General features: G+C 38.5%; 45 non-coding genes across 45 annotated transcripts; all 45 read left to right on the forward strand.

Moving 5' to 3' along the window:
• Positions 1–253: 253 nt before the first annotated feature.
• trnat-agu (transfer RNA threonine (anticodon AGU)) lies at positions 254–327 on the forward strand. Its single transcript has one exon. It is a non-coding gene; the product is annotated as a tRNA-Thr (tRNA).
• A 278-nt stretch (positions 328–605) lies between these two features.
• Positions 606–679, forward strand: trnat-ugu (transfer RNA threonine (anticodon UGU)). Its single transcript has one exon. It is a non-coding gene; the product is annotated as a tRNA-Thr (tRNA).
• Positions 680–1,322: 643 nt separating this feature from the next.
• On the forward strand, positions 1,323–1,396 carry trnat-cgu (transfer RNA threonine (anticodon CGU)). The gene has a single exon. It is a non-coding gene; the product is annotated as a tRNA-Thr (tRNA).
• A 291-nt stretch (positions 1,397–1,687) lies between these two features.
• trnat-ugu (transfer RNA threonine (anticodon UGU)) lies at positions 1,688–1,761 on the forward strand. The gene has a single exon. It is a non-coding gene; the product is annotated as a tRNA-Thr (tRNA).
• An 838-nt stretch (positions 1,762–2,599) lies between these two features.
• Positions 2,600–2,673, forward strand: trnat-agu (transfer RNA threonine (anticodon AGU)). The gene has a single exon. It is a non-coding gene; the product is annotated as a tRNA-Thr (tRNA).
• A 282-nt stretch (positions 2,674–2,955) lies between these two features.
• On the forward strand, positions 2,956–3,029 carry trnat-ugu (transfer RNA threonine (anticodon UGU)). Its single transcript has one exon. It is a non-coding gene; the product is annotated as a tRNA-Thr (tRNA).
• Positions 3,030–3,311: 282 nt separating this feature from the next.
• trnat-ugu (transfer RNA threonine (anticodon UGU)) lies at positions 3,312–3,385 on the forward strand. The gene has a single exon. It is a non-coding gene; the product is annotated as a tRNA-Thr (tRNA).
• A 664-nt stretch (positions 3,386–4,049) lies between these two features.
• Positions 4,050–4,123, forward strand: trnat-ugu (transfer RNA threonine (anticodon UGU)). Its single transcript has one exon. It is a non-coding gene; the product is annotated as a tRNA-Thr (tRNA).
• An 838-nt stretch (positions 4,124–4,961) lies between these two features.
• Positions 4,962–5,035, forward strand: trnat-agu (transfer RNA threonine (anticodon AGU)). The gene has a single exon. It is a non-coding gene; the product is annotated as a tRNA-Thr (tRNA).
• A 282-nt stretch (positions 5,036–5,317) lies between these two features.
• On the forward strand, positions 5,318–5,391 carry trnat-agu (transfer RNA threonine (anticodon AGU)). Its single transcript has one exon. It is a non-coding gene; the product is annotated as a tRNA-Thr (tRNA).
• A 281-nt stretch (positions 5,392–5,672) lies between these two features.
• On the forward strand, positions 5,673–5,746 carry trnat-ugu (transfer RNA threonine (anticodon UGU)). The gene has a single exon. It is a non-coding gene; the product is annotated as a tRNA-Thr (tRNA).
• Positions 5,747–6,028: 282 nt separating this feature from the next.
• On the forward strand, positions 6,029–6,102 carry trnat-ugu (transfer RNA threonine (anticodon UGU)). The gene has a single exon. It is a non-coding gene; the product is annotated as a tRNA-Thr (tRNA).
• Positions 6,103–6,411: 309 nt separating this feature from the next.
• trnat-ugu (transfer RNA threonine (anticodon UGU)) lies at positions 6,412–6,485 on the forward strand. The gene has a single exon. It is a non-coding gene; the product is annotated as a tRNA-Thr (tRNA).
• Positions 6,486–7,128: 643 nt separating this feature from the next.
• trnat-cgu (transfer RNA threonine (anticodon CGU)) lies at positions 7,129–7,202 on the forward strand. Its single transcript has one exon. It is a non-coding gene; the product is annotated as a tRNA-Thr (tRNA).
• Positions 7,203–7,860: 658 nt separating this feature from the next.
• Positions 7,861–7,934, forward strand: trnat-agu (transfer RNA threonine (anticodon AGU)). Its single transcript has one exon. It is a non-coding gene; the product is annotated as a tRNA-Thr (tRNA).
• Positions 7,935–8,215: 281 nt separating this feature from the next.
• Positions 8,216–8,289, forward strand: trnat-ugu (transfer RNA threonine (anticodon UGU)). Its single transcript has one exon. It is a non-coding gene; the product is annotated as a tRNA-Thr (tRNA).
• A 278-nt stretch (positions 8,290–8,567) lies between these two features.
• trnat-ugu (transfer RNA threonine (anticodon UGU)) lies at positions 8,568–8,641 on the forward strand. The gene has a single exon. It is a non-coding gene; the product is annotated as a tRNA-Thr (tRNA).
• Positions 8,642–8,946: 305 nt separating this feature from the next.
• On the forward strand, positions 8,947–9,020 carry trnat-ugu (transfer RNA threonine (anticodon UGU)). Its single transcript has one exon. It is a non-coding gene; the product is annotated as a tRNA-Thr (tRNA).
• A 650-nt stretch (positions 9,021–9,670) lies between these two features.
• On the forward strand, positions 9,671–9,744 carry trnat-ugu (transfer RNA threonine (anticodon UGU)). The gene has a single exon. It is a non-coding gene; the product is annotated as a tRNA-Thr (tRNA).
• Positions 9,745–10,582: 838 nt separating this feature from the next.
• On the forward strand, positions 10,583–10,656 carry trnat-agu (transfer RNA threonine (anticodon AGU)). Its single transcript has one exon. It is a non-coding gene; the product is annotated as a tRNA-Thr (tRNA).
• A 281-nt stretch (positions 10,657–10,937) lies between these two features.
• trnat-ugu (transfer RNA threonine (anticodon UGU)) lies at positions 10,938–11,011 on the forward strand. The gene has a single exon. It is a non-coding gene; the product is annotated as a tRNA-Thr (tRNA).
• Positions 11,012–11,293: 282 nt separating this feature from the next.
• trnat-ugu (transfer RNA threonine (anticodon UGU)) lies at positions 11,294–11,367 on the forward strand. The gene has a single exon. It is a non-coding gene; the product is annotated as a tRNA-Thr (tRNA).
• Positions 11,368–11,676: 309 nt separating this feature from the next.
• trnat-ugu (transfer RNA threonine (anticodon UGU)) lies at positions 11,677–11,750 on the forward strand. The gene has a single exon. It is a non-coding gene; the product is annotated as a tRNA-Thr (tRNA).
• A 643-nt stretch (positions 11,751–12,393) lies between these two features.
• trnat-cgu (transfer RNA threonine (anticodon CGU)) lies at positions 12,394–12,467 on the forward strand. Its single transcript has one exon. It is a non-coding gene; the product is annotated as a tRNA-Thr (tRNA).
• Positions 12,468–13,125: 658 nt separating this feature from the next.
• Positions 13,126–13,199, forward strand: trnat-agu (transfer RNA threonine (anticodon AGU)). The gene has a single exon. It is a non-coding gene; the product is annotated as a tRNA-Thr (tRNA).
• Positions 13,200–13,480: 281 nt separating this feature from the next.
• trnat-ugu (transfer RNA threonine (anticodon UGU)) lies at positions 13,481–13,554 on the forward strand. The gene has a single exon. It is a non-coding gene; the product is annotated as a tRNA-Thr (tRNA).
• Positions 13,555–13,832: 278 nt separating this feature from the next.
• trnat-ugu (transfer RNA threonine (anticodon UGU)) lies at positions 13,833–13,906 on the forward strand. Its single transcript has one exon. It is a non-coding gene; the product is annotated as a tRNA-Thr (tRNA).
• Positions 13,907–14,211: 305 nt separating this feature from the next.
• On the forward strand, positions 14,212–14,285 carry trnat-ugu (transfer RNA threonine (anticodon UGU)). Its single transcript has one exon. It is a non-coding gene; the product is annotated as a tRNA-Thr (tRNA).
• A 650-nt stretch (positions 14,286–14,935) lies between these two features.
• Positions 14,936–15,009, forward strand: trnat-ugu (transfer RNA threonine (anticodon UGU)). The gene has a single exon. It is a non-coding gene; the product is annotated as a tRNA-Thr (tRNA).
• An 838-nt stretch (positions 15,010–15,847) lies between these two features.
• trnat-agu (transfer RNA threonine (anticodon AGU)) lies at positions 15,848–15,921 on the forward strand. Its single transcript has one exon. It is a non-coding gene; the product is annotated as a tRNA-Thr (tRNA).
• Positions 15,922–16,201: 280 nt separating this feature from the next.
• Positions 16,202–16,275, forward strand: trnat-agu (transfer RNA threonine (anticodon AGU)). The gene has a single exon. It is a non-coding gene; the product is annotated as a tRNA-Thr (tRNA).
• A 281-nt stretch (positions 16,276–16,556) lies between these two features.
• trnat-ugu (transfer RNA threonine (anticodon UGU)) lies at positions 16,557–16,630 on the forward strand. The gene has a single exon. It is a non-coding gene; the product is annotated as a tRNA-Thr (tRNA).
• Positions 16,631–17,110: 480 nt separating this feature from the next.
• trnat-ugu (transfer RNA threonine (anticodon UGU)) lies at positions 17,111–17,184 on the forward strand. The gene has a single exon. It is a non-coding gene; the product is annotated as a tRNA-Thr (tRNA).
• A 667-nt stretch (positions 17,185–17,851) lies between these two features.
• trnat-cgu (transfer RNA threonine (anticodon CGU)) lies at positions 17,852–17,925 on the forward strand. The gene has a single exon. It is a non-coding gene; the product is annotated as a tRNA-Thr (tRNA).
• A 658-nt stretch (positions 17,926–18,583) lies between these two features.
• trnat-agu (transfer RNA threonine (anticodon AGU)) lies at positions 18,584–18,657 on the forward strand. The gene has a single exon. It is a non-coding gene; the product is annotated as a tRNA-Thr (tRNA).
• A 281-nt stretch (positions 18,658–18,938) lies between these two features.
• trnat-ugu (transfer RNA threonine (anticodon UGU)) lies at positions 18,939–19,012 on the forward strand. Its single transcript has one exon. It is a non-coding gene; the product is annotated as a tRNA-Thr (tRNA).
• Positions 19,013–19,290: 278 nt separating this feature from the next.
• On the forward strand, positions 19,291–19,364 carry trnat-ugu (transfer RNA threonine (anticodon UGU)). Its single transcript has one exon. It is a non-coding gene; the product is annotated as a tRNA-Thr (tRNA).
• A 650-nt stretch (positions 19,365–20,014) lies between these two features.
• trnat-ugu (transfer RNA threonine (anticodon UGU)) lies at positions 20,015–20,088 on the forward strand. Its single transcript has one exon. It is a non-coding gene; the product is annotated as a tRNA-Thr (tRNA).
• Positions 20,089–20,926: 838 nt separating this feature from the next.
• On the forward strand, positions 20,927–21,000 carry trnat-agu (transfer RNA threonine (anticodon AGU)). The gene has a single exon. It is a non-coding gene; the product is annotated as a tRNA-Thr (tRNA).
• A 282-nt stretch (positions 21,001–21,282) lies between these two features.
• On the forward strand, positions 21,283–21,356 carry trnat-agu (transfer RNA threonine (anticodon AGU)). Its single transcript has one exon. It is a non-coding gene; the product is annotated as a tRNA-Thr (tRNA).
• Positions 21,357–21,637: 281 nt separating this feature from the next.
• Positions 21,638–21,711, forward strand: trnat-agu (transfer RNA threonine (anticodon AGU)). Its single transcript has one exon. It is a non-coding gene; the product is annotated as a tRNA-Thr (tRNA).
• A 281-nt stretch (positions 21,712–21,992) lies between these two features.
• On the forward strand, positions 21,993–22,066 carry trnat-ugu (transfer RNA threonine (anticodon UGU)). The gene has a single exon. It is a non-coding gene; the product is annotated as a tRNA-Thr (tRNA).
• Positions 22,067–22,546: 480 nt separating this feature from the next.
• trnat-ugu (transfer RNA threonine (anticodon UGU)) lies at positions 22,547–22,620 on the forward strand. The gene has a single exon. It is a non-coding gene; the product is annotated as a tRNA-Thr (tRNA).
• Positions 22,621–23,287: 667 nt separating this feature from the next.
• On the forward strand, positions 23,288–23,361 carry trnat-cgu (transfer RNA threonine (anticodon CGU)). The gene has a single exon. It is a non-coding gene; the product is annotated as a tRNA-Thr (tRNA).
• A 658-nt stretch (positions 23,362–24,019) lies between these two features.
• Positions 24,020–24,093, forward strand: trnat-agu (transfer RNA threonine (anticodon AGU)). The gene has a single exon. It is a non-coding gene; the product is annotated as a tRNA-Thr (tRNA).
• Positions 24,094–24,257: the final 164 nt, after the last annotated feature.

A 24,257-nucleotide genomic window follows, 5' to 3' on the forward strand; every position in this document is an offset into this window, starting at 1 on the left:
ATAATTGTTTTCAAATTATTTGCATTCAGTTTTAGAGTATATCATAACATTTAGAGAAAGTGTTAACCGTGAAGGTACTGTGGCTTAGTTGGTCAAATTACCTGTCTTTGACCAACTAAGTTTGGTCCTGGTTCCAAATCCCAGCACTACCTTGGAAAGAAGTGGCCTTATGATGTCATAGTGCTTCCCAAATTATTTGCAGTTTTAGAGTATATCGTGACATTTAGAGAAAGTGTGAAGTGAACAACTGCAAGGTACTGTGGCTTAGTTGGTCAAAGTGCCTGTCTAGTAAACAGGAGATCCCGGGTTCAAATCCCAGCAGTACCTTTGAAATAAGTGGCCTTATGATGTCATAGTGTTTCTCAAATTATTTGCATTCAGTTTTAGAGTATATCATAACATTTAGAGAAAGTGTTAACCGTGAAGGTACTGTCGCTTAGTTGGTCAAATTACCTGTCTTTGACCAACTAAGTTTTGTCCTGGTTCCAAATCCCAGCACTACCTTGGAAAGAAGTGGCCTTATGATGTCATAGTGCTTCCCAAATTATTTGCAGTTTTAGAGTATATCGTGACATTTAGAGAAAGTGTAAATTGAGCAAGTGCAAGGTACTGTGGCTTAGTTGGTCAAAGTACCTGTCTTGTAAACTGGAGATCCTGGGTTCAAATCCCAGCAGTACCTTTGAAAGAAGAGGCATTATAAAGTCTTACTCCTGTTCAAATTATATTGAGTTTTACAGTATATTGTGATCTTTATAGAAAGTGTGAATTCAAAAACTGCCAGGTGCTGTGGCTTAGTTGGTCAAAGTGCCTGTCTAGTAAACAGGAGATCCTGGGTTCAGTACCTTTGAGAAAAGAGGCTTTATAATGTTATTCGAATCATTTCCATTCAGTTTCAGAGTATATCATGACATTTAGAGAAATTACGATTTCAACAACTGCAAGTTACTGTGGTTTAGTTGGTCAAAGTACCTGTCTTTGACCAACTAAGTTTGGTCCTGGTCCACGACCAGGATTTGGTCCTGGTTCCAAATCCCAGCACTACCTCGGAAAGAAGTGGCCTTATGATGTCATAGTGTTTCTCAAATTATTTGCATTCAGTTTTAGAGTATATCATAACATTTAGAGAAAGTGTTAACCGTGAAGGTACTGTGGCTTAGTTGGTCAAATTACCTGTCTTTGACCAACTAAGTTTAGTCCTGGTTCCAAATCCCAGCACTACCTCGGAAAGAAGTGGCCTTATGATGTCATAGTGCTTCCCAAATTATTTGCAGTTTTAGAGTATATCGTGACATTTAGAGAAAGTGTGATTTGAACAACTGCAAGGTACTGTGGCTTAGTTGGTCAAAGTGCCTGTCTCGTAAACAGTAGATCCTGGGTTCAAATCCCAGCAGTACCTTTGAAATAAGTGGCCTTATGATGTCATAGTGTTTCTCAAATAATTTGCATTCAGCTTTAGAGTATATTGTGACACCTAGAGAAAGCGTGATTTCAACAACTGCAAGGTACTGTGGCTTAGTTGGTCAAAGTGCCTGTCTTTGACCAACTAAGTTTGGTCCTGGTTCCAAATCCCAGCAGTACCTTTGAAATAAGTGGCCTTATGATGTCCATGTCATAATGTTTTTCAAATTATTTGCAATTTTAGAGTATATCGTGACATTTAGAGAAATTGTGATTTCAACAACTGCAAGGTACTGTGGCTTAGTTGGTCAAAGTGCATGTCTTGTAAACAGGAGATCCTGGGTTCAAATCCCAGCAGTACCTTTGAAAGAAGAGGCTTTATAAAGTCATACTCTTGTTCAAATTATATTGAGTTTTACAGTATGTTGTGATTCCAACAACTGCAAGTTACTGTGGCTTAGTTGGTCAAATTACCTGTCTTTGACCAACTAAGTTTGGTCCTGGTCCACGACCAGGATTTGGTCCTGGTTCCAAATCCCAGCACTACCTCGGAAATAAGTGGCCTTATGATGTCATAGTGTTTCTCAAGTTATTTGCATTCAATTTTAGAGTATATCATGAGATTTAGAGAAAGTGTTAACCGTGAAGGTACTGTGGCTTAGTTGGTCAAATTAACTGTCTTTGACCAACTAAGTTTAGTCCTGGTTCCAAATCCCAGCACTACCTCGGAAAGAAGTGGCCTTATGATGTCATAGTGTTTCTCAAGTTATTTGCATTCAATTTTAGAGTATATCATGAGATTTAGAGAAAGTGTGAATTCAAAATCTGCAAGGTACTGTGGCTTAGTTGGTCAAAGTGCCTGTCTAGTAAACAGGAGTTCCTGGGATCAGTACCTTTGAGAAAAGAGGCTTTATGATGTTATTCGAATCATTTCCATTCAGTTTAAGAGTATATCATGACATTTAGAGAAATTACGATTTCAACAACTGCAAGTTACTGTGGTTTAGTTGGTCAAAGTACCTGTCTTTGACCAACTTAAGTTTGGTCCTGGTCCACGACCAGGATTTGGTCCTGGTTCCAAATCCCAGCAGTACCTTTGAAATAAGTGGCCTTATGATGTCATAGTGTTTCTCAAATTATTTGCGTTCAGCTTTAGAGTATATTGTGACACCTAGAGAAAGCGTGATTTCAACGATTGCCAGGTACTGTGGCTTAGTTGGTCAAAGTGCCTGTCTAGTAAACAGGAGATCCTGGGTTCAAATCCCAGCAGTACCTTTGAAATAAGTGGCCTTATGATGTCATAATTGTTTTCAAATTATTTGCATTCAGTTTTAGACTATATCATAACATTTAGAGAACGTGTTAACCGTGAAGGTACTGTGGCTTAGTTGGTCAAATTACCTGTCTTTGACCAACTAAGTTTGGTCCTGGTTCCAAATCCCAGCACTACCTTGGAAAGAAGTGGCCTTATGATGTCATAGTGCTTCCCAAATTATTTGCATTCAGATTTAGAGTATATCGTGACATTTAGAGAAAGTGTAAATTGAACAACTGCAAGGTACTGTGGCTTAGTTTGTCAAAGTGCCTGTCTTGTAAACAGGAGATCCTGGGTTCAAATCCCAGCAGTACCTTTGAAAGAAGTGCATTTATGACATCATAATTGTTTTCAAATTATTTGCATTCAGTTTTAGAGTATATCATAACATTTAGAGAAAGTGTTAACCGTGAAGGTACTGTCGCTTAGTTGGTCAAATTACCTGTCTTTGACCAACTAAGTTTGGTCCTGGTTCCAAATCCCAGCACTACCTTGGAAAGAAGTGGCCTTATGATGTCTTAGTGCTTCCCAAATTATTTGCATTCAGTTTTAGAGTATATCGTGACATTTAGAGAAAGTGTCAATTGAGGAAGTGCAAGGTACTGTGGCTTAGTTGGTCAAAGTACCTGTCTTGTAAACAGGAGATCCTGGGTTCAAATCCCAGCAGTACCTTTGAAAGAAGAGGCGTTATAAAGTCTTACTCTTGTTCAAATTATATTGAGTTTTACAGTATATTGTGATCTTTATAGAAAGTGTGAATTCAAAAACTGCCAGTTGCTGTGGCTTAGTTGGTCAAAGTGCCTGTCTAGTAAACAGGAGATCCTGGGTTCAAATCCCGTTAGTACCTTTGAAAGAAGAGGCTTTATGATGTTATTTGAATCATTTCCATTCAGTTTCAGAGTATATCATGACACTTAGAGAAATTGCGATTTCAACAACTGCAAGTTACTGTGGCTTAGTTGGTCAAAGTACCTGTCTTTGACCAACTAAGTTTGGTCCTGGTCCACGACCAGGATTTGGTCCTGGTTCCAAATCCCAGCACTACCTTGGAAAGAAGTGGCCTTATGATGTCATAGTGATTCTCTAATTATTTGCATTCAATTTTAGAGTATATCGTGACATTTAGAGAAAGTGTCAATTGAGGAAGTGCAAGGTACTGTGGCTTAGTTGGTCAAATTACCTGTCTTTGACCAACTAAGTTTGGTCCTGGTTCCAAATCCCAGCACTACCTTGGAAAGAAGTGGCCTTATGATGTCTTAGTGCTTCCCAAATTATTTGCATTCAGTTTTAGAGTATATCGTGACATTTAGAGAAAGTGTCAATTGAGGAAGTGCAAGGTACTGTGGCTTAGTTGGTCAAAGTACCTGTCTTGTAAACAGGAGATCCTGGGTTCAAATCCCAGCAGTACCTTTGAAAGAAGAGGCTTTATAAAGTCATACTCTTGTTCAAATTATATTGAGTTTTACAGTATGTTGTGATTTCAACAACTGCAAGTTACTGTGGCTTAGTTGGTCAAATTACCTGTCTTTGACCAACTAAGTTTGGTCCTGGTCCACGACCAGGATTTGGTCCTGGTTCCAAATCCCAGCACTACCTCGGAAATAAGTGGCCTTATGATGTCATAGTGTTTCTCAAGTTATTTGCATTCAATTTTAGAGTATATCATGAGATTTAGAGAAAGTGTTAACCGTGAAGGTACTGTGGCTTAGTTGGTCAAATTAACTATCTTTGACCAACTAAGTTTAGTCCTGGTTCCAAATCCCAGCACTACCTCGGAAAGAAGTGGCCTTATGATGTCATAGTGTTTCTCAAGTTATTTGCATTCAATTTTAGAGTATATCATGAGATTTAGAGAAAGTGTGAATTCAAAATCTGCAAGGTACTGTGGCTTAGTTGGTCAAAGTGCCTGTCTAGTAAACAGGAGTTCCTGGGTTCAGTATCTTTGAGAAAAGAGGCTTTATGATGTTATTCGAATCATTTCCATTCAGTTTAAGAGTATATCATGACATTTAGAGAAATTACGATTTCAACAACTGCAAGTTACTGTGGTTTAGTTGGTCAAAGTACCTGTCTTTGACCAACTTAAGTTTGGTCCTGGTCCACGACCAGGATTTGGTCCTGGTTCCAAATCCCAGCAGTACCTTTGAAATAAGTGGCCTTATGATGTCATAGTGTTCCTCAAATTATTTGCATTCAGCTTTAGAGTATATTGTGACACCTAGAGAAAGCGTGATTTCAACGATTGCCAGGTACTGTGGCTTAGTTTGTCAAAGTACCTGTCTAGTAAACAGGAGATCCTGGGTTCAAATCCCAGCAGTACCTTTGAAATAAGTGGCCTTATGATGTCATAATTGTTTTCAAATTATTTGCATTCAGTTTTAGACTATATCATAACATTTAGAGAACGTGTTAACCGTGAAGGTACTGTGGCTTAGTTGGTCAAATTACCTGTCTTTGACCAACTAAGTTTGGTCCTGGTTCCAAATCCCAGCACTACCTTGGAAAGAAGTGGCCTTATGATGTCATAGTGCTTCCCAAATTATTTGTATTCAATTTTATAGTATATCGTGACATTTAGAGAAAGTGTGAAGTGAACAACTGCAAGGTACTGTGGCTTAGTTGGTCAAAGTGCCTGTCTAGTAAACAGGAGATCCTGGGTTCAAATCCCAGCAGTACCTTAGAAATAAGCGGCTTTATGATCTCATACTTGTTTTCAAATTATTTGCATTCAGTTTTAGAGTATATCATAACATTTAGAGAAAGTGTTAACCATGAAGGTACTGTGGCTTAGTTGGTCAAATAACCTGTCTTTGACCAATTAAATTTGGTCCTGGGTCCAAGTCCCAGCATATCTCGGAAAGAAGTGGCCTTATGATGTCATAGTGTTTCTCAAATTATTTGCATTCAGATTTAGAGTATATCGTGACATTTAGAGAAAGTGTAAATTGAACAACTGTAAGGTACTGTGGCTTAGTTTGTCAAAGTGCCTGTCTTGTAAACAGGAGATCCTGGGTTCAAATCCCAGCAGTACCTTTGAAAGAAGTGCCTTTATGACATCATAATTGTTTTCAAATTATTTGCATTCAGTTTTAGAGTATATCATAACATTTAGAGAAAGTGTTAACCGTGAAGGTACTGTCGCTTAGTTGGTCAAATTACCTGTCTTTGACCAACTAAGTTTGGTCCTGGTTCCAAATCCCAGCACTACCTTGGAAAGAAGTGGCCTTATGATGTCTTAGTGCTTCCCAAATTATTTGCATTCAGTTTTAGAGTATATCGTGACATTTAGAGAAAGTGTCAATTGAGGGAGTGCAAGGTACTGTGGCTTAGTTGGTCAAAGTACCTGTCTTGTAAACAGGAGATCCTGGGTTCAAATCCCAGCAGTACCTTTGAAAGAAGAGGCGTTATAAAGTCTTACTCTTGTTCAAATTATATTGAGTTTTACAGTATATTGTGATCTTTATAGAAAGTGTGAATTCAAAAACTGCCAGTTGCTGTGGCTTAGTTGGTCAAAGTACCTGTCTTTGACCAACTAAGTTTGGTCCTGCTCCACGACCAGGATTTGGTCCTGGTTCCAAATCCCAGCACTACCTTGGAAAGAAGTGGCCTTATGATGCCATAGTGATTCTCAAATTATTTGCATTCAATTTTAGAGTATATCGTGACATTTAGAGAAAGTGTGAATTGAACAACTGCAAGGTACTGTGGCTTAGTTGGTTAAAGTGCCTGTCTTGTAAATAGGAGATCCTGGGTTCAAATCCCAGCAGTACCTTTGAAAGAAGAGGCTTTGTAAAGTCATACTCCTGTTCAAATTATATTGAGTTTTACAGTATATTGTGATCTTTATAGAAAGTGTGAATTCAAAAACTGCCAGGTGCTGTTGCTTAGTTGGTCAAAGTGCCTGTCTAGTAAACAGGAGATCCTGTGTTCAGTACCTTTGAGAAAAGAGGCTTTATAATGTTATTCGAATCATTTCCATTCAGTTTGAGAGTATATCATGACATTTAGAGAAATTACGATTTCAACAACTGCAAGTTACTGTGGTTTAGTTGGTCAAAGTACCTGTCTTTGACCAACTTAGTTTTGTCCTGGTCCACGACCAGGATTTGGTCCTGGTTCCAAATCCCAGCACTACCTCGGAAAGAAGTGGCCTTATGATGTCATAGTGTTTCTCAAATTATTTGCATTCAGTTTTAGAGTATATCATAACATTTAGAGAAAGTGTTAACCGTGAAGGTACTGTGGCTTAGTTGGTCAAATTACCTGTCTTTGACCAACTAAGTTTAGTCCTGGTTCCAAATCCCAGCACTACCTCGGAAAGAAGTGGCCTTATGATGTCATAGTGCTTCCCAAATTATTTGCAGTTTTAGAGTATATCGTGACATTTAGAGAAAGTGTGAATTGAACAACTGCAAGGTACTGTGGCTTAGTTGGTCAAAGTGCCTGTCTCGTAAACAGGAGATCCTGGGTTCAAATCCCAGCAGTACCTTTGAAATAAGTGGCCTTATGATGTCGTAGTGTTTCTCAAATAATTTGCATTCAGCTTTAGTGTATATTGTGACACCTAGAGAAAGCATGATTTCAACAACTGCAAGGTATTGTGGCTTAGTTGGTCAAAGTGCCTGTCTGTGACCAACTAAGTTTGGTCCTGGTTCCAAATCCCAGCACTACCTTGGAAAGAAGTGGCCTTATGATGTCATAGTGTTTCTCAAGTTATTTGCATTCAATTTTAGAGTATATCATGAGATTTAGAGAAAGTGTGAATTCAAAATCTGCAAGGTACTGTGGCTTAGTTGGTCAAAGTGCCTGTCTAGTAAACAGGAGATCCTGGGTTCAGTACCTTTGAGAAAAGAGGCTTTATGATGTTATTCGAATCATTTCCATTCAGTTTCAGAGTATATCATGACATTTACAGAAATTACTATTTCAACAACTGCAAGTTACTGTGGTTTAGTTGGTCAAAGTACCTGACTTTGACCAACTAAGTTTGGTCCTGGTCCACGACCAGGATTTGGTCCTGGTTCCAAATCCCAGCAGTACCTTTGAAATAAGTGGCCTTATGATGTCATAGTGTTTCTCAAATTATTTGCATTCAGCTTTAGAGTATATTGTGACACCTAGAGAAAGTGTGATTTCAACAATTGCCAGGTACTGTGGCTTAGTTTGTCAAAGTACCTGTCTAGTAAAAAGGAGATCCTGGGTTCAAATCCCAGCAGTACCTTTGAAAGAAATGCCTTTATGACATCATAATTGTTTTCAAATTATTTGCATTCAGTTTTAGAGTATATCATAACATTTAGAGAAAGTGTTAACCGTGAAGGTACTGTGGCTTAGTTGGTCAAATTACCTGTCTTTGACCAATTAAATTTGGTCCTGGGTCCAAATCCCAGCATATCTCGGAAAGAAGTGGCCTTATGATGTCATAGTGTTTCTCAAATTATTTGCATTCAGATTTAGAGTATATCGTGACATTTAGACAAAGTGTTAATTGAACAACTGCAAGGTACTGTGGCTTAGTTGGTCAAAGTGCCTGTCTTGTAAACAGGAGATCCTGGGTTCAAATCCCAGCAGTACCTTTGAAAGAAGTGCCTTTATGACATCATAATTGTTTTCAAATTATTTGCATTCAGTTTTAGAGTATATCATAACATTTAGAGAAAGTGTTAACCGTGAAGGTACTGTGGCTTAGTTGGTCAAATTACCTGTCTTTGACCAACTAAGTTTGGTCCTGGTTCCAAATCCCAGCACTACCTTGGAAAGAAGTGGCCTTATGATGTCTTAGTGCTTCCCAAATTATTTGCAGTTTTAGAGTATATCGTGACATTTAGAGAAAGTGTCAATTGAGCAAGTGCAAGGTACTGTGGCTTAGTTGGTCAAAGTACCTGTCTTGTAAACAGGAGATCCTGGGTTCAAATCCCAGCAGTACCTTTGAAAGAAGAGGCGTTATAAAGTCTTACTCTTGTTCAAATTATATTGAGTTTTACAGTATATTGTGATCTTTATAGAAAGTGTGAATTCAAAAACTGCCAGTTGCTGTGGCTTAGTTGGTCAAAGTACCTGTCTTTGACCAACTAAGTTTGGTCCTGGTCCACGACCAGGATTTGGTCCTGGTTCCAAATCCCAGCACTACCTTGGAAAGAAGTGGCCTTATGATGTCTTAGTGCTTCCCAAATTATTTGCAGTTTTAGAGTATATCGTGACATTTAGAGAAAGTGTCAATTGAGCAAGTGCAAGGTACTGTGGCTTAGTTGGTCAAAGTACCTGTCTTGTAAACAGGAGATCCTGGGTTCAAATCCCAGCAGTACCTTTGAAAGAAGAGGCGTTATAAAGTCTTACTCTTGTTCAAATTATATTGAGTTTTACAGTATATTGTGATCTTTATAGAAAGTGTGAATTCAAAAACTGCCAGTTGCTGTGGCTTAGTTGGTCAAAGTGCCTGTCTAGTAAACAGGAGATCCTGGGTTCAAATCCCGTTAGTACCTTTGAAAGAAGAGGCTTTATGATGTTATTTGAATCATTTCCATTCAGTTTCAGAGTATATCATGACACTTAGAGAAATTGCGATTTCAACAACTGCAATTTACTGTGGCTTAGTTGGTCAAAGTACCTGTCTTTGACCAACTAAGTTTGGTCCTGATCCACGACCAGGATTTGGTCCTGGTTCCAAATCCCAGCACTACCTTGGAAAGAAGTGGCCTTATGATGTCATAGTGATTCTCAAATTATTTGCATTCAATTTTAGAGTATATCGTGACATTTAGAGAAAGTGTGAATTGAACAACTGCAAGGTACTGTTGCTTAGTTGGTCAAAGTGCCTGTCTAGTAAACAGGAGATCCTGTGTTCAAATCCCAGCAAAAACTTTGAAATAAGTGTCCATGTCATAATGTTTTTCAAATTATTTGCAATTTTAGAGTATATCGTGACATTTAGAGAAATTGTGATTTCAACAATTGCAAGGTATTGTGGCTTAGTTGGTCAAAGTGCATGTCTTGTAAACAGGAGATCCTGGGTTCAAATCCCAGCAGTACCTTTGAAAGAAGAGGCTTTATAAAGTCATACTCTCGTTCAAATTATATTGAGTTTTACAGTATGTTGTGATTTCAACAACTGCAAGTTACTGTGGCTTAGTTGGTCAAATTACCTGTCTTTGACCAACTAAGTTTGGTCCTGGTCCACGACCAGGATTTGGTCCTGGTTCCAAATCCCAGCACTACCTCGGAAATAAGTGGCCTTATGATGTCATAGTGTTTCTCAAGTTATTTGCATTCAATTTTAGAGTATATCATGAGATTTAGAGAAAGTGTTAACCGTGAAGGTACTGTGGCTTAGTTGGTCAAATTAACTGTCTTTGACCAACTAAGTTTAGTCCTGGTTCCAAATCCCAGCACTACCTCGGAAAGAAGTGGCCTTATGATGTCATAGTGTTTCTCAAGTTATTTGCATTCAATTTTAGAGTATATCATGAGATTTAGAGAAAGTGTGAATTCAAAATCTGCAAGGTACTGTGGCTTAGTTGGTCAAAGTGCCTGTCTAGTAAACAGGAGTTCCTGGGTTCAGTACCTTTGAGAAAAGAGGCTTTATGAAGTTATTCGAATCATTTCCATTCAGTTTAAGAGTATATCATGACATTTAGAGAAATTACGATTTCAACAACTGCAAGTTACTGTGGTTTAGTTGGTCAAAGTACCTGTCTTTGACCAACTTAAGTTTGGTCCTGGTCCACGACCAGGATTTGGTCCTGGTTCCAAATCCCAGCAGTACCTTTGAAATAAGTGGCCTTATGATGTCATAGTGTTTCTCAAATTATTTGCATTCAGCTTTAGAGTATATTGTGACACCTAGAGAAAGCGTGATTTCAACGATTGCCAGGTACTGTGGCTTAGTTGGTCAAAGTGCCTGTCTAGTAAACAGGAGATCCTGGGTTCAAATCCCAGCAGTACCTTTGAAATAAGTGGCCTTATGATGTCATAATTGTTTTCAAATTATTTGCATTCAGTTTTAGACTATATCATAACATTTAGAGAACGTGTTAACCGTGAAGGTACTGTGGCTTAGTTGGTCAAATTACCTGTCTTTGACCAATTAAATTTGGTCCTGGGTCCAAGTCCCAGCATATCTCGGAAAGAAGTGGCCTTATGATGTCATAGTGTTTCTCAAATTATTTGCATTCAGATTTAGAGTATATCGTGACATTTAGAGAAAGTGTAAATTGAACAACTGTAAGGTACTGTGGCTTAGTTTGTCAAAGTGCCTGTCTTGTAAACAGGAGATCCTGGGTTCAAATCCCAGCAGTACCTTTGAAAGAAGTGCCTTTATGACATCATAATTGTTTTCAAATTATTTGCATTCAGTTTTAGAGTATATCATAACATTTAGAGAAAGTGTTAACCGTGAAGGTACTGTCGCTTAGTTGGTCAAATTACCTGTCTTTGACCAACTAAGTTTGGTCCTGGTTCCAAATCCCAGCACTACCTTGGAAAGAAGTGGCCTTATGATGTCTTAGTGCTTCCCAAATTATTTGCATTCAGTTTTAGAGTATATCGTGACATTTAGAGAAAGTGTCAATTGAGGGAGTGCAAGGTACTGTGGCTTAGTTGGTCAAAGTACCTGTCTTGTAAACAGGAGATCCTGGGTTCAAATCCCAGCAGTACCTTTGAAAGAAGAGGCGTTATAAAGTCTTACTCTTGTTCAAATTATATTGAGTTTTACAGTATATTGTGATCTTTATAGAAAGTGTGAATTCAAAAACTGCCAGTTGCTGTGGCTTAGTTGGTCAAAGTACCTGTCTTTGACCAACTAAGTTTGGTCCTGCTCCACGACCAGGATTTGGTCCTGGTTCCAAATCCCAGCACTACCTTGGAAAGAAGTGGCCTTATGATGCCATAGTGATTCTCAAATTATTTGCATTCAATTTTAGAGTATATCGTGACATTTAGAGAAAGTGTGAATTGAACAACTGCAAGGTACTGTGGCTTAGTTGGTTAAAGTGCCTGTCTTGTAAATAGGAGATCCTGGGTTCAAATCCCAGCAGTACCTTTGAAAGAAGAGGCTTTGTAAAGTCATACTCCTGTTCAAATTATATTGAGTTTTACAGTATATTGTGATCTTTATAGAAAGTGTGAATTCAAAAACTGCCAGGTGCTGTTGCTTAGTTGGTCAAAGTGCCTGTCTAGTAAACAGGAGATCCTGTGTTCAGTACCTTTGAGAAAAGAGGCTTTATAATGTTATTCGAATCATTTCCATTCAGTTTGAGAGTATATCATGACATTTAGAGAAATTACGATTTCAACAACTGCAAGTTACTGTGGTTTAGTTGGTCAAAGTACCTGTCTTTGACCAACTTAGTTTTGTCCTGGTCCACGACCAGGATTTGGTCCTGGTTCCAAATCCCAGCACTACCTCGGAAAGAAGTGGCCTTATGATGTCATAGTGTTTCTCAAATTATTTGCATTCAGTTTTAGAGTATATCATAACATTTAGAGAAAGTGTTAACCGTGAAGGTACTGTGGCTTAGTTGGTCAAATTACCTGTCTTTGACCAACTAAGTTTAGTCCTGGTTCCAAATCCCAGCACTACCTCGGAAAGAAGTGGCCTTATGATGTCATAGTGCTTCCCAAATTATTTGCAGTTTTAGAGTATATCGTGACATTTAGAGAAAGTGTGAATTGAACAACTGCAAGGTACTGTGGCTTAGTTGGTCAAAGTGCCTGTCTCGTAAACAGGAGATCCTGGGTTCAAATCCCAGCAGTACCTTTGAAATAAGTGGCCTTATGATGTCGTAGTGTTTCTCAAATAATTTGCATTCAGCTTTAGTGTATATTGTGACACCTAGAGAAAGCATGATTTCAACAACTGCAAGGTATTGTGGCTTAGTTGGTCAAAGTGCCTGTCTGTGACCAACTAAGTTTGGTCCTGGTTCCAAATCCCAGCACTACCTTGGAAAGAAGTGGCCTTATGATGTCATAGTGTTTCTCAAGTTATTTGCATTCAATTTTAGAGTATATCATGAGATTTAGAGAAAGTGTGAATTCAAAATCTGCAAGGTACTGTGGCTTAGTTGGTCAAAGTGCCTGTCTAGTAAACAGGAGATCCTGGGTTCAGTACCTTTGAGAAAAGAGGCTTTATGATGTTATTCGAATCATTTCCATTCAGTTTCAGAGTATATCATGACATTTACAGAAATTACTATTTCAACAACTGCAAGTTACTGTGGTTTAGTTGGTCAAAGTACCTGACTTTGACCAACTAAGTTTGGTCCTGGTCCACGACCAGGATTTGGTCCTGGTTCCAAATCCCAGCAGTACCTTTGAAATAAGTGGCCTTATGATGTCATAGTGTTTCTCAAATTATTTGCATTCAGCTTTAGAGTATATTGTGACACCTAGAGAAAGTGTGATTTCAACAATTGCCAGGTACTGTGGCTTAGTTTGTCAAAGTACCTGTCTAGTAAAAAGGAGATCCTGGGTTCAAATCCCAGCAGTACCTTTGAAAGAAATGCCTTTATGACATCATAATTGTTTTCAAATTATTTGCATTCAGTTTTAGAGTATATCATAACATTTAGAGAAAGTGTTAACCGTGAAGGTACTGTGGCTTAGTTGGTCAAATTACCTGTCTTTGACCAATTAAATTTGGTCCTGGGTCCAAATCCCAGCATATCTCGGAAAGAAGTGGCCTTATGATGTCATAGTGTTTCTCAAATTATTTGCATTCAGATTTAGAGTATATCGTGACATTTAGACAAAGTGTTAATTGAACAACTGCAAGGTACTGTGGCTTAGTTGGTCAAAGTGCCTGTCTTGTAAACAGGAGATCCTGGGTTCAAATCCCAGCAGTACCTTTGAAAGAAGTGCCTTTATGACATCATAATTGTTTTCAAATTATTTGCATTCAGTTTTAGAGTATATCATAACATTTAGAGAAAGTGTTAACCGTGAAGGTACTGTGGCTTAGTTGGTCAAATTACCTGTCTTTGACCAACTAAGTTTGGTCCTGGTTCCAAATCCCAGCACTACCTTGGAAAGAAGTGGCCTTATGATGTCTTAGTGCTTCCCAAATTATTTGCAGTTTTAGAGTATATCGTGACATTTAGAGAAAGTGTCAATTGAGGAAGTGCAAGGTACTGTGGCTTAGTTGGTCAAAGTACCTGTCTTGTAAACAGGAGATCCTGGGTTCAAATCCCAGCAGTACCTTTGAAAGAAGAGGCGTTATAAAGTCTTACTCTTGTTCAAATTATATTGAGTTTTACAGTATATTGTGATCTTTATAGAAAGTGTGAATTCAAAAACTGCCAGTTGCTGTGGCTTAGTTGGTCAAAGTACCTGTCTTTGACCAACTAAGTTTGGTCCTGGTCCACGACCAGGATTTGGTCCTGGTTCCAAATCCCAGCACTACCTTGGAAAGAAGTGGCCTTATGATGTCTTAGTGCTTCCCAAATTATTTGCAGTTTTAGAGTATATCGTGACATTTAGAGAAAGTGTCAATTGAGCAAGTGCAAGGTACTGTGGCTTAGTTGGTCAAAGTACCTGTCTTGTAAACAGGAGATCCTGGGTTCAAATCCCAGCAGTACCTTTGAAAGAAGAGGCGTTATAAAGTCTTACTCTTGTTCAAATTATATTGAGTTTTACAGTATATTGTGATCTTTATAGAAAGTGTGAATTCAAAAACTGCCAGTTGCTGTGGCTTAGTTGGTCAAAGTGCCTGTCTAGTAAACAGGAGATCCTGGGTTCAAATCCCGTTAGTACCTTTGAAAGAAGAGGCTTTATGATGTTATTTGAATCATTTCCATTCAGTTTCAGAGTATATCATGACACTTAGAGAAATTGCGATTTCAACAACTGCAATTTACTGTGGCTTAGTTGGTCAAAGTACCTGTCTTTGACCAACTAAGTTTGGTCCTGATCCACGACCAGGATTTGGTCCTGGTTCCAAATCCCAGCACTACCTTGGAAAGAAGTGGCCTTATGATGTCATAGTGATTCTCAAATTATTTGCATTCAATTTTAGAGTATATCGTGACATTTAGAGAAAGTGTGAATTGAACAACTGCAAGGTACTGTTGCTTAGTTGGTCAAAGTGCCTGTCTAGTAAACAGGAGATCCTGTGTTCAAATCCCAGCAAAAACTTTGAAATAAGTGTCCATGTCATAATGTTTTTCAAATTATTTGCAATTTTAGAGTATATCGTGACATTTAGAGAAATTGTGATTTCAACAATTGCAAGGTATTGTGGCTTAGTTGGTCAAAGTGCATGTCTTGTAAACAGGAGATCCTGGGTTCAAATCCCAGCAGTACCTTTGAAAGAAGAGGCTTTATAAAGTCATACTCTCGTTCAAATTATATTGAGTTTTACAGTATGTTGTGATTTCAACAACTGCAAGTTACTGTGGCTTAGTTGGTCAAATTACCTGTCTTTGACCAACTAAGTTTGGTCCTGGTCCACGACCAGGATTTGGTCCTGGTTCCAAATCCCAGCACTACCTCGGAAATAAGTGGCCTTATGATGTCATAGTGTTTCTCAAGTTATTTGCATTCAATTTTAGAGTATATCATGAGATTTAGAGAAAGTGTTAACCGTGAAGGTACTGTGGCTTAGTTGGTCAAATTAACTGTCTTTGACCAACTAAGTTTAGTCCTGGTTCCAAATCCCAGCACTACCTCGGAAAGAAGTGGCCTTATGATGTCATAGTGTTTCTCAAGTTATTTGCATTCAATTTTAGAGTATATCATGAGATTTAGAGAAAGTGTGAATTCAAAATCTGCAAGGTACTGTGGCTTAGTTGGTCAAAGTGCCTGTCTAGTAAACAGGAGTTCCTGGGTTCAGTACCTTTGAGAAAAGAGGCTTTATGAAGTTATTCGAATCATTTCCATTCAGTTTAAGAGTATATCATGACATTTAGAGAAATTACGATTTCAACAACTGCAAGTTACTGTGGTTTAGTTGGTCAAAGTACCTGTCTTTGACCAACTTAAGTTTGGTCCTGGTCCACGACCAGGATTTGGTCCTGGTTCCAAATCCCAGCAGTACCTTTGAAATAAGTGGCCTTATGATGTCATAGTGTTTCTCAAATTATTTGCATTCAGCTTTAGAGTATATTGTGACACCTAGAGAAAGCGTGATTTCAACGATTGCCAGGTACTGTGGCTTAGTTGGTCAAAGTGCCTGTCTAGTAAACAGGAGATCCTGGGTTCAAATCCCAGCAGTACCTTTGAAATAAGTGGCCTTATGATGTCATAATTGTTTTCAAATTATTTGCATTCAGTTTTAGACTATATCATAACATTTAGAGAACGTGTTAACCGTGAAGGTACTGTGGCTTAGTTGGTCAAATTACCTGTCTTTGACCAACTAAGTTTGGTCCTGGTTCCAAATCCCAGCACTACCTTGGAAAGAAGTGGCCTTATGATGTCATAGTGCTTCCCAAATTATTTGTATTGTTTTAGAGTATATCGTGACATTTAGAGAAAGTGTGAAGTGAACAACTGCAAGGTACTGTGGCTTAGTTGGTCAAAGTGCCTGTCTAGTAAACAGGAGATCCTGGGTTCAAATCCCAGCAGTACCTTAGAAATAAGCGGCTTTATGATCTCATACTTGTTTTCAAATTATTTGCATTCAGTTTTAGAGTATATCATAACATTTAGAGAAAGTGTTAACCGTGAAGGTACTGTGGCTTAGTTGGTCAAATAACCTGTCTTTGACCAATTAAATTTGGTCCTGGGTCCAAATCCCAGCATATCTCGGAAAGAAGTGGCCTTATGATGTCATAGTGTTTCTCAAATTATTTGCATTCAGATTTAGAGTATATCGTGACATTTAGAGAAAGTGTCAATTGAGGAAGTGCAAGGTACTGTGGCTTAGTTGGTCAAAGTACCTGTCTTGTAAACAGGAGATCCTGGGTTCAAATCCCAGCAGTACCTTTGAAAGAAGAGGCGTTATAAAGTCTTACTCTTGTTCAAATTATATTGAGTTTTACAGTATATTGTGATCTTTATAGAAAGTGTGAATTCAAAAACTGCCAGTTGCTGTGGCTTAGTTGGTCAAAGTGCCTGTCTAGTAAACAGGAGATCCTGGGTTCAAATCCCGTTAGTACCTTTGAAAGAAGAGGCTTTATGATGTTATTTGAATCATTTCCATTCAGTTTCAGAGTATATCATGACACTTAGAGAAATTGCGATTTCAACAACTGCAAGTTACTGTGGCTTAGTTGGTCAAAGTACCTGTCTTTGACCAACTAAGTTTGGTCCTGGTCCACGACCAGGATTTGGTCCTGGTTCCAAATCCCAGCACTACCTTGGAAAGAAGTGGCCTTATGATGCCATAGTGATTCTCAAATTATTTGCATTCAATTTTAGAGTATATCATGACATTTAGAGAAAGTGTGAATTGAACAACTGCAAGGTACTGTGGCTTAGTTGGTTAAAGTGCCTGTCTTGTAAATAGGAGATCCTGGGTTCAAATCCCAGCAGTACCTTTGAAAGAAGAGGCTTTGTAAAGTCATACTCCTGTTCAAATTATATTGAGTTTTACAGTATATTGTGATCTTTATAGAAAGTGTGAATTCAAAAACTGCCAGGTGCTGTGGCTTAGTTGGTCAAAGTGCCTGTCTAGTAAACAGGAGATCCTGGGTTCAGTACCTTTGAGAAAAGAGGCTTTATAATGTTATTCGAATCATTTCCATTCAGTTTGAGAGTATATCATGACATTTAGAGAAATTACGATTTCAACAACTGCAAGTTACTGTGGTTTAGTTGGTCAAAGTACCTGTCTTTGACCAACTAAGTTTGGTCCTGGTCCACGACCAGGATTTGGTCCTGGTTCCAAATCCCAGCACTACCTCGGAAAGAAGTGGCCTTATGATGTCATAGTGTTTCTCAAATTATTTGCATTCAGTTTTAGAGTATATCATAACATTTAGAGAAAGTGTTAACCGTGAAGGTAATGTGGCTTAGTTGGTCAAAGTACCTGTCTTTGACCAACTAAGTTTGGTCCTGGTCCACGACCAGGATTTGGTCCTGGTTCCAAATCCCAGCACTACCTCGGAAAGAAGTGGTCTTATGATGTCATAGTGCTTCCCAAATTATTTGCAGTTTTAGAGTATATCGTGACATTTAGAGAAAGTGTGAATTGAACAACTGCAAGGTACTGTGGCTTAGTTGGTCAAAGTGCCTGTCTCGTAAACAGGAGATCCTGGGTTCAAATCCCAGCAGTACCTTTGAAATAAGTGGCCTTATGATGTCATAGTGTTTCTCAAATAATTTGCATTCAGCTTTAGAGTATATTGTGACACCTAGAGAAAGCGTGATTTCAACAACTGCAAGGTATTGTGGCTTAGTTGGTCAAAGTGCCTGTCTGTGACCAACTAAGTTTGGTCCTGGTTCCAAATCCCAGCACAACCTTGGAAAGAAGTGGCCTTATGATGTCATAGTGTTTCTCAAGTTATTTGCATTCAATTTTAGAGTATATCATGAGATTTAGAGAAAGTGTGAATTCAAAATCTGCAAGGTACTGTGGCTTAGTTGGTCAAAGTGCCTGTCTAGTAAACAGGAGATCCTGGGTTCAGTACCTTTGAGAAAAGAGGCTTTATGATGTTATTCGAATCATTTCCATTCAGTTTCAGAGTATATCATGACATTTAGAGAAATTACGATTTCAACAACTGCAAGTTACTGTGGTTTAGTTGGTCAAAGTACCTGTCTTTGACCAACTAAGTTTGGTCCTGGTCCACGACCAGGATTTGGTCCTGGTTCCAAATCCCAGCAGTACCTTTGAAATAAGTGGCCTTATGATGTCATAGTGTTTCTCAAATTATTTGCATTCAGCTTTAGAGTATATTGTGACACCTAGAGAAAGTGTGATTTCAACAATTGCCAGGTACTGTGGCTTAGTTTGTCAAAGTACCTGTCTAGTAAACAGGAGATCCTGGGTTCAAATCCCAGCAGTACCTTTGAAAGAAATGCCTTTATGATGTCATAATTGTTTTCAAATTATTTGCATTCAGTTTTAGAGTATATCATAACATTTAGAGAAAGTGTTAACCGTGAAGGTACTGTGGCTTAGTTGGTCAAATTACCTGTCTTTGACCAATTAAATTTGGTCCTGGGTCCAAATCCCAGCATATCTCGGAAAGAAGTGGCCTTATGATGTCATAGTGTTTCTCAAATTATTTGCATTCAGATTTAGAGTATATCGTGACATTTAGACAAAGTGTTAATTGAACAACTGCAAGGTACTGTGGCTTAGTTGGTCAAAGTGCCTGTCTTGTAAACAGGAGATCCTGGGTTCAAATCCCAGCAGTACCTTTGAAAGAAGTGCCTTTATGACATCATAATTGTTTTCAAATTATTTGCATTCAGTTTTAGAGTATATCATAACATTTAGAGAAAGTGTTAACCGTGAAGGTACTGTGGCTTAGTTGGTCAAATTACCTGTCTTTGACCAACTAAGTTTGGTCCTGGTTCCAAATCCCAGCACTACCTTGGAAAGAAGTGGCCTTATGATGTCTTAGTGCTTCCCAAATTATTTGCAGTTTTAGAGTATATCGTGACATTTAGAGAAAGTGTCAATTGAGCAAGTGCAAGGTACTGTGGCTTAGTTGGTCAAAGTACCTGTCTTGTAAACAGGAGATCCTGGGTTCAAATCCCAGCAGTACCTTTGAAAGAAGAGGCGTTATAAAGTCTTACTCTTGTTCAAATTATATTGAGTTTTACAGTATATTGTGATCTTTATAGAAAGTGTGAATTCAAAAACTGCCAGTTGCTGTGGCTTAGTTGGTCAAAGTGCCTGTCTAGTAAACAGGAGATCCTGGGTTCAAATCCCGTTAGTACCTTTGAAAGAAGAGGCTTTATGATGTTATTTGAATCATTTCCATTCAGTTTCAGAGTATATCATGACACTTAGAGAAATTGCGATTTCAACAACTGCAATTTACTGTGGCTTAGTTGGTCAAAGTACCTGTCTTTGACCAACTAAGTTTGGTCCTGATCCACGACCAGGATTTGGTCCTGGTTCCAAATCCCAGCACTACCTTGGAAAGAAGTGGCCTTATGATGTCATAGTGATTCTCAAATTATTTGCATTCAATTTTAGAGTATATCGTGACATTTAGAGAAAGTGTGAATTGAACAACTGCAAGGTACTGTGGCTTAGTTGGTCAAAGTGCCTGTCTAGTAAACAGGAGATCCTGTGTTCAAATCCCAGCAAAAACTTTGAAATAAGTGTCCATGTCATAATGTTTTTCAAATTATTTGCAATTTTAGAGTATATCGTGACATTTAGAGAAATTGTGATTTCAACAATTGCAAGGTATTGTGGCTTAGTTGGTCAAAGTGCATGTCTTGTAAACAGGAGATCCTGGGTTCAAATCCCAGCAGTACCTTTGAAAGAAGAGGCTTTATAAAGTCATACTCTTGTTCAAATTATATTGAGTTTTACAGTATGTTGTGATTTCAACAACTGCAAGTTACTGTGGCTTAGTTGGTCAAATTACCTGTCTTTGACCAACTAAGTTTGGTCCTGGTCCACGACCAGGATTTGGTCCTGGTTCCAAATCCCAGCACTACCTCGGAAATAAGTGGCCTTATGATGTCATAGTGTTTCTCAAGTTATTTGCATTCAATTTTAGAGTATATCATGAGATTTAGAGAAAGTGTTAACCGTGAAGGTACTGTGGCTTAGTTGGTCAAATTAACTGTCTTTGACCAACTAAGTTTAGTCCTGGTTCCAAATCCCAGCACTACCTCGGAAAGAAGTGGCCTTATGATGTCATAGTGTTTCTCAAGTTATTTGCATTCAATTTTAGAGTATATCATGAGATTTAGAGAAAGTGTGAATTCAAAATCTGCAAGGTACTGTGGCTTAGTTGGTCAAAGTGCCTGTCTAGTAAACAGGAGTTCCTGGGTTCAGTACCTTTGAGAAAAGAGGCTTTATGAAGTTATTCGAATCATTTCCATTCAGTTTAAGAGTATATCATGACATTTAGAGAAATTACGATTTCAACAACTGCAAGTTACTGTGGTTTAGTTGGTCAAAGTACCTGTCTTTGACCAACTTAAGTTTGGTCCTGGTCCACGACCAGGATTTGGTCCTGGTTCCAAATCCCAGCAGTACCTTTGAAATAAGTGGCCTTATGATGTCATAGTGTTTCTCAAATTATTTGCATTCAGCTTTAGAGTATATTGTGACACCTAGAGAAAGCGTGATTTCAACGATTGCCAGGTACTGTGGCTTAGTTGGTCAAAGTGCCTGTCTAGTAAACAGGAGATCCTGGGTTCAAATCCCAGCAGTACCTTTGAAATAAGTGGCCTTATGATGTCATAATTGTTTTCAAATTATTTGCATTCAGTTTTAGACTATATCATAACATTTAGAGAACGTGTTAACCGTGAAGGTACTGTGGCTTAGTTGGTCAAATTACCTGTCTTTGACCAACTAAGTTTGGTCCTGGTTCCAAATCCCAGCACTACCTTGGAAAGAAGTGGCCTTATGATGTCATAGTGCTTCCCAAATTATTTGTATTCAGTTTTAGAGTATATCGTGACATTTAGAGAAAGTGTGAAGTGAACAACTGCAAGGTACTGTGGCTTAGTTGGTCAAAGTGCCTGTCTAGTAAACAGGAGATCCTGGGTTCAAATCCCAGCAGTACCTTAGAAATAAGCGGCTTTATGATCTCATACTTGTTTTCAAATTATTTGCATTCAGTTTTAGAGTATATCATAACATTTAGAGAAAGTGTTAACCGTGAAGGTACTGTGGCTTAGTTGGTCAAATAACCTGTCTTTGACCAATTAAATTTGGTCCTGGGTCCAAATCCCAGCATATCTCGGAAAGAAGTGGCCTTATGATGTCATAGTGTTTCTCAAATTATTTGCATTCAGATTTAGAGTATATCGTGACATTTAGAGAAAGTGTCAATTGAGGAAGTGCAAGGTACTGTGGCTTAGTTGGTCAAAGTGCCTGTCTAGTAAACAGGAGATCCTGGGTTCAAATCCCAGCAGTACCTTAGAAATAAGCGGCTTTATGATCTCATACTTGTTTTCAAATTATTTGCATTCAGTTTTAGAGTATATCATAACATTTAGAGAAAGTGTTAACCGTGAAGGTACTGTGGCTTAGTTGGTCAAATAACCTGTCTTTGACCAATTAAATTTGGTCCTGGGTCCAAATCCCAGCATATCTCGGAAAGAAGTGGCCTTATGATGTCATAGTGTTTCTCAAATTATTTGCATTCAGATTTAGAGTATATCGTGACATTTAGAGAAAGTGTCAATTGAGGAAGTGCAAGGTACTGTGGCTTAGTTGGTCAAAGTACCTGTCTTGTAAACAGGAGATCCTGGGTTCAAATCCCAGCAGTACCTTTGAAAGAAGAGGCGTTATAAAGTCTTACTCTTGTTCAAATTATATTGAGTTTTACAGTATATTGTGATCTTTATAGAAAGTGTGAATTCAAAAACTGCCAGTTGCTGTGGCTTAGTTGGTCAAAGTGCCTGTCTAGTAAACAGGAGATCCTGGGTTCAAATCCCGTTAGTACCTTTGAAAGAAGAGGCTTTATGATGTTATTTGAATCATTTCCATTCAGTTTCAGAGTATATCATGACACTTAGAGAAATTGCGATTTCAACAACTGCAAGTTACTGTGGCTTAGTTGGTCAAAGTACCTGTCTTTGACCAACTAAGTTTGGTCCTGGTCCACGACCAGGATTTGGTCCTGGTTCCAAATCCCAGCACTACCTTGGAAAGAAGTGGCCTTATGATGCCATAGTGATTCTCAAATTATTTGCATTCAATTTTAGAGTATATCATGACATTTAGAGAAAGTGTGAATTGAACAACTGCAAGGTACTGTGGCTTAGTTGGTTAAAGTGCCTGTCTTGTAAATAGGAGATCCTGGGTTCAAATCCCAGCAGTACCTTTGAAAGAAGAGGCTTTGTAAAGTCATACTCCTGTTCAAATTATATTGAGTTTTACAGTATATTGTGATCTTTATAGAAAGTGTGAATTCAAAAACTGCCAGGTGCTGTGGCTTAGTTGGTCAAAGTGCCTGTCTAGTAAACAGGAGATCCTGGGTTCAGTACCTTTGAGAAAAGAGGCTTTATAATGTTATTCGAATCATTTCCATTCAGTTTGAGAGTATATCATGACATTTAGAGAAATTACGATTTCAACAACTGCAAGTTACTGTGGTTTAGTTGGTCAAAGTACCTGTCTTTGACCAACTAAGTTTGGTCCTGGTCCACGACCAGGATTTGGTCCTGGTTCCAAATCCCAGCACTACCTCGGAAAGAAGTGGCCTTATGATGTCATAGTGTTTCTCAAATTATTTGCATTCAGTTTTAGAGTATATCATAACATTTAGAGAAAGTGTTAACCGTGAAGGTAATGTGGCTTAGTTGGTCAAAGTACCTGTCTTTGACCAACTAAGTTTGGTCCTGGTCCACGACCAGGATTTGGTCCTGGTTCCAAATCCCAGCACTACCTCGGAAAGAAGTGGTCTTATGATGTCATAGTGCTTCCCAAATTATTTGCAGTTTTAGAGTATATCGTGACATTTAGAGAAAGTGTGAATTGAACAACTGCAAGGTACTGTGGCTTAGTTGGTCAAAGTGCCTGTCTCGTAAACAGGAGATCCTGGGTTCAAATCCCAGCAGTACCTTTGAAATAAGTGGCCTTATGATGTCATAGTGTTTCTCAAATAATTTGCATTCAGCTTTAGAGTATATTGTGACACCTAGAGAAAGCGTGATTTCAACAACTGCAAGGTATTGTGGCTTAGTTGGTCAAAGTGCCTGTCTGTGACCAACTAAGTTTGGTCCTGGTTCCAAATCCCAGCACAACCTTGGAAAGAAGTGGCCTTATGATGTCATAGTGTTTCTCAAGTTATTTGCATTCAATTTTAGAGTATATCATGAGATTTAGAGAAAGTGTGAATTCAAAATCTGCAAGGTACTGTGGCTTAGTTGGTCAAAGTGCCTGTCTAGTAAACAGGAGATCCTGGGTTCAGTACCTTTGAGAAAAGAGGCTTTATGATGTTATTCGAATCATTTCCATTCAGTTTCAGAGTATATCATGACATTTAGAGAAATTACGATTTCAACAACTGCAAGTTACTGTGGTTTAGTTGGTCAAAGTACCTGTCTTTGACCAACTAAGTTTGGTCCTGGTCCACGACCAGGATTTGGTCCTGGTTCCAAATCCCAGCAGTACCTTTGAAATAAGTGGCCTTATGATGTCATAGTGTTTCTCAAATTATTTGCATTCAGCTTTAGAGTATATTGTGACACCTAGAGAAAGTGTGATTTCAACAATTGCCAGGTACTGTGGCTTAGTTTGTCAAAGTACCTGTCTAGTAAACAGGAGATCCTGGGTTCAAATCCCAGCAGTACCTTTGAAAGAAATGCCTTTATGATGTCATAATTGTTTTCAAATTATTTGCATTCAGTTTTAGAGTATATCATAACATTTAGAGAAAGTGTTAACCGTGAAGGTACTGTGGCTTAGTTGGTCAAATTACCTGTCTTTGACCAATTAAATTTGGTCCTGGGTCCAAAT

Source organism: Poecilia mexicana, unplaced genomic scaffold, assembly GCF_051168715.1.
Source record: "Poecilia mexicana isolate PSO_F unplaced genomic scaffold, ASM5116871v1 scaffold_6, whole genome shotgun sequence".
Taxonomy (NCBI): Eukaryota; Metazoa; Chordata; class Actinopteri; order Cyprinodontiformes; family Poeciliidae; genus Poecilia; species Poecilia mexicana.